Source organism: Gigantopelta aegis, chromosome 13 (genome assembly GCF_016097555.1).
Source record: "Gigantopelta aegis isolate Gae_Host chromosome 13, Gae_host_genome, whole genome shotgun sequence".
Taxonomy (NCBI): Eukaryota; Metazoa; Mollusca; class Gastropoda; order Neomphalida; family Peltospiridae; genus Gigantopelta; species Gigantopelta aegis.
This window is the reverse complement of record NC_054711.1, coordinates 22,403,221-22,409,041: the sequence shown is the minus strand read 5'-3', so window position 1 is coordinate 22,409,041 and position 5,821 is coordinate 22,403,221. Positions and strand designations below refer to the sequence as shown.

The 5,821-nt window shown below is 35.2% G+C and overlaps 1 long non-coding RNA gene across 1 annotated transcript; it reads left to right on the top strand.

Moving 5' to 3' along the window:
• Positions 1-4,346: 4,346 nt before the first annotated feature.
• Positions 4,347-5,014, top strand: LOC121387414. Its single transcript, XR_005959815.1, has 2 exons — positions 4,347-4,676; positions 4,898-5,014. It is a non-coding gene; the product is annotated as an uncharacterized LOC121387414 (long non-coding RNA).
• Positions 5,015-5,821: the final 807 nt, after the last annotated feature.

Sequence of the window (5,821 nt, the reverse complement as noted above, 5' to 3'; positions counted from 1 at the left end):
AGACACTATTTACTGTACACCGAGATGTTTCCCAATATGTATCTAACGTACAAAACAAAGTTGGATACGGTCCTAAACAAACGGTTGTAAGATACATAGAGGTACTTATTTTAGAGGGAAGGTTGCATCACCCCCCCCCCCCCACCCCCCGGATCTGCCTCTGCTTATAAACTAGATTTAATAGAAATGTGGGTATGTTTTCCAATTACAACTATTAGTAATTTATATTTCGTTTGTCTTTGCACACTTAATGTTAATCACCGATTATTCAGCTCCATTAGAGCGCTGTGTGTTAAATTGTGTTTTGTTCAACGTCAGCGTGTAATACCAAAGTCTTGCTAATTTGTATCTCCATCCAAAGCGTAGAAAACGTGCCTCGACCTGACCAATGGTTTGGCCTGATTTAAAATAAAGTGTTGTTTGTTTGTTTTTGTTTTGTTTTTGTTTGTTTTTTGAGGGGTCCAAAACAAGGTATCGTTAGTTGTGCTCAAAAGATAATAACACCAAACATTCTCATGGAAATCTATACTTTTCTACTTTCTGCAGCAAAACGTATCTATTTTCAAATGATTAAAAATAAATAATTCTGGGCTGGAGGTATTTCACTGGATGTCATACAGTTGTTTTGTACCCTTTGCGCTCGCGTTATCTCTAATTTATTTGCCACTCTCCATTTCCATTTAAGGAAATAATCAAATTATTATCTCTCTATCTCTCACTCTCTGTCCTATATGTCGCTGTGCATGCATATTAAATGATTTTACTGTTAACTTACAGGTATCCGATATGGACAAAGAATCAGATCAAGGTTCTACTAAAAAGGTCCTGGATATTCAGATACGAATGGCTGGAGATACATATGTGTCATTTATAGAAAAAGCTGTCAAAGACTGTGATGGATATTATCCAGATTGTGACAAAAAGACAAACCGAGTTCCACTTAGAATCGTTAAGCCCAAAAAAGTGAAAAAGACAGAGACCAAAAACACAAAGAGAGACGAGAAATACAGTATTCTGAATGAGAAAACAAATACAGGGAATGATAAGGGAGACGAAGCAGAGTCAATAATAGTTGATGCACTTGAAGATTTAAAGCATATACATAATGAAGAACAGCCAATGTTTATACTATTTAACTATCGCTTTGAAAATTATTTGAATAAAGTTAAAACTGAACTGTCTCCCAGAACTAATATTTTCTCCAAGATAGTAGGCGAACACATTCGTGTTCTTCATCTTCAGCATGGAGTATTCTTCATACAAGTGAAATCAGTTGAAGGATATAGATGCCAAGCAAATACAAAACAACGTGATAACCACAACAGGATTATAAGGAAACGTGTGGAAGAGGGTCTTAGCCAGCTGGACAGGGATGTTGAAATGTTTAAACACACCATGCAAGACCTAGAACTAAACATTCCAATAACCAAAGTATTGGCTTTGCTCAATATCAGTAAGAAATATATATCAACTCTCACGACCTTGATGAAACTGCTGCAAGATAAATTGGGAGAGAATGCACTAGATATATATCTTTTTCGTGATCAGATTAACATTAACACAAATTATGAAAATGAGGGAAAAGAGCTTTTACTAGAATGGTGGAAATTTAACATCAGCAAGAAGCCTGGTTTCCGTGATTCAGATGAGTACAAGCAAGTTATAGGACGATATGTCGGTCTGATGTCCACTGTGAAAATAAGAACATTAGGAGATGTGATCGCTGAAGAAGGCTATCAGAACACGAGAATCATTCTCACCCCAGAGCAGGTTGAGATTCTACGCTCTTTTTAAAAATAATAATTAAAACATGGGTTGCACAGAAAATGTGGGTATATTTGATACCGAAATAAGGGGAATATTTAAATTGAAATCAGAATCCACGTCCTAGTTCATGCGCGATGGCACTTTGCTCCAAATGTTGGGTTTTTTTTATGTCTTAGCAAGAAAATATCGGCAAAACTCGACGTCATAACGCGAGCAATTACAAACACATTTTGACGCACGAAGGTCAAAATCAACGCACGCTAACCAGAGATCAGATATTTATTTTGTTTGGCCTAACATGATTTAACCTGAAACTGATTGTTCTGTAAGGTTACGGGACATTTCGTACCCGATTAGGTTCGTCCCTGGAAGTTTCGTACTCACTACTGTTTTATACCCTAGACGTTTTGTCCCCTCACCTCTTCAGTTTATAGTTATGCATTCTATGGTTTAAAACATCGTAAATTGTGTGGACCATATGTTTACAAATATTGCAATAAGTAAAGTTTTAAAATTATAATTATGATATTTGAAGTCTTCGTTTGCAATGACTGATTTACTATCTAATTTAGTGTTATGTTTTTATTATTTCAGATGTCGTATGCTGTTAACTGCAAATAAGATTCAGCAAAAAACCCAACAACTTTAAATATTTTAACCCTCATTTTGGGGATATGTGTGAAATTTAATACTACATACATATTCGTTATATATCATTTATCTTACAACTCGCTGTTTACAAACTTATATAACTCACTTCCGCTAGACAGATACGTTTTGAAACAACCCATTTACCATAGTTATTAGAATATGAGTAATCAACTTTATAAAAAAAAAAAACGTTTAACTTTTCTTCAGAGATGCAACTTTGCTTTAAAAAAAACCCCACCTTTCAACTCTTTTTCAGAGATGCAACTTTGCTTTTTAGAAACGTTCAACTATTGCTCAGAGACGCAACTTTGCTTTTTAAAAACGTTCAACTCTTGTTAAGAATACAATTTTGCTTTACAAAACCAAAACATTCAACTCGTGTTCAGAGATGGAACTTTACTTTTTAAAAACGTTCAACTCTTGTTCAGAGATGCAACTTTACTTTTTAAATCATTCGACTCTTGTTCACAGATGTAACTTTACTTTTTAAAGCATTCGACTCTTGTTCACATATGCAACTTTACTTTCTAAAATCTGTCAACTCTTGTTCAGAGATGCAACTTTACTTTCTACAAACTTTCAACTCTTGTTCACAGATGTAACTTTACTTTTTAAAACATTCAACTCTTGTTCACATATGCAACTTTGTTTTACACAAAACAAAACTTTCAACTCTTGTTCAGAGATGCAACTTTGGTTTGTAAAAATTTCAACTCTGGTTCAGATATGCAACTTTGTTTTTTAAAAGCTTTCAAATCTCGTTCAAAGATCCAACTTTGGTTTTTAAAAAGTTTCAACTTTCGTTCTGAGATGCAACTTTACTTTTTAAAAGCTTTCAACTCTTGCTCAGAGATGCAGCTTTGTTGCTCAGATTTGTCCAGCCAATCTTGGGAATTGTAGTCTTCCAAATGAAGGAGGACGAATAGCAGTGGCTGTTATCCTATAAACAACACAGTTGTCAGTTACTAATCAAAGTATATTATCATGTTTTTACGACTCCATGACAATAATCTCTTTAACTTTTGGTCAGAGATACGAACTTTAAAATGATAATAGTGTTGTTTGTTTGTTGTTTGTTTGTTGTTTGTTGTTTTGTTTTGTTTTTTGTTGTTTTGTTTTGTTGGAATTTCTTTGGGGGGTGGGGTGGGGGTGGCGTTTGTTGTTTGGGGGTTTTGTACTGCAAATGTTTGTTGCAGTTGTTCTTGCTAAATTTTATATGAAATATAAAACATTCATATTATTGTCTGTCACGTAATACATGATAATTACTTTTAACAACAATAACATGTTTTAAGTTGTCATGGAAAATCAACTAATATTGTCGGTCTGGGATCGATCCTCGTCGGTGAGCCCATTAGGCTATTTCTCGTTCCAGCCAGTGCACCACGCTGGTATATCAAAGGCCATGAAATGTGTTATTCTGTCTGTGGTATGGTGCATATAAAAGATCCCTTGCTCCTAATCGAAACGAGTAGCCCATGAAGTGGTGACAGCGGGTTTCCTCTCGCAATATCTTTGTAGTCCTCAACCATATGTCTGACGCCATATAACCATAAACAAAATGTGTTGAGTTCGTCGTAAAATAAAATATTTCCTTTCTTCAACTAATATTAGTCCTTTGTTTATCTAAAGAACTGTTTCACATGCATTATATACAAATATATAAAATCAATTAATTAATAAAAAAAAATCTTAGCTGTGTTTCTAATAAATGATGTGATATCATAAGAGTGGTATGGCTTCAGCATCTTTCTGATAAAGTAGATATTGAATTTGATAAAGACACGGGTTGTTGTTGTTGGGGGGGGGGGGGGGGGGGGCATTAAATACTATTACTTCAAGAGTCGTATAGTTATATCGGTGAGGAATATGAAAGGGCATATAGATGACTTGTTGAATAGTAGAAGAGGTGTCGCCATCACACGTTTTGAAGATTCTAAAAATTGTTATTTCAAACAAAATGAAAATGGTTTTAGCTAATTATTTAACTACTAAATCAGTGTCATTTGAAATAAAACAGAAATCAACAATATTTTGTCTTTAAAAAAAGAAATGAAAAGAAAATGGAAGGTTTCGTTGTCAACAGCACATAACAAATTGTTATTTATTTATTTATGTATTTATTTATTTTGTGTTAATAGAAGCAATCGCCAGTTGATGACGTCAGTCAGCTGAAGTGGGATAAAGCCGATTTTAGAAGTGAACCAGAAAAACTAGAAGACAGATCCTCTCTTCAGAGGAAGGATGGAGACACAAAGGTACATATCTTTATTGGTGGTGGTGGTACTGATAATGATGGTGGTAGTGGTGGTGATGGTTTTGATGGTGGCGGTGGTAATGATAGAGGTGGTGATGGCGATGACGGTGGTGGTGTGGTGGTGATGGTGATGATGGTGGTAGTGGTGGTGGTGGTGGTGGTGTTTTTGTAAAATATTTCGTTGGCTATATAACAGTAATGTTTGTTTTATTTTTTTTCTAGGAACAGCCACCATGTAGAGATGACAGTCAGCTGGTTTTGGATGAAAAATGTCCGACAAGTACAGAAGTAGAGTCGGAAGATAGACAATCTTTTGCAAAAAAAGTCGAAGAACAACAGGTAAATTTCACTAACTAGAGGAAGGTGTATAAATGTCGGTCACGTTAATTATGCAGTACTACTACAGAAGTCAAAACAAAGTTCCAATACTATGTAAGTTGTTGTTATATATATTTCTTCTTACATATCCGTAGATGAGAATATTTTATTATCATACATTACAGGGGTGCAGAAATAGAACATATTTCACTAGCCCGCCGGACCATTACCAACTAAAATTTACTAGCCCCCCAGAATTTATACTAGTCTGTCAGCCTATAGAACGAGAATATATAATATTAATTATTATTGTGTATATACACAGTAGAATCTCGTTGGGTCGAACTCAGAAGCGTCACACACACACACATACACACACACACACACACACACAGAGAGACACACACACACATACGAACACACACACACACACACACATACACACACACACAAATACACACACACATACATACACACACACACACACACTCAGACACGCACACACACAGACACACACACATACACACAGATACAGACACACACACTCACACAGAAACACATACACACAAACACATATACACACACACACACAAACACAAACACACACACGCACACACACACACATTTACAAACACACACACACACACACACACACATTATAATTAATAACAAAACCAATATTAAGAACCTTGGTAAGTGATCAACATCACGTGGAAAACGAACGAAATAAAACCCCATTATTTAGAAATATTCTGGATCAAGACTAGGGTGTTCGCATTTATTTCATATATATATTGACAAAAATTGAAACACACTGACAACATATGT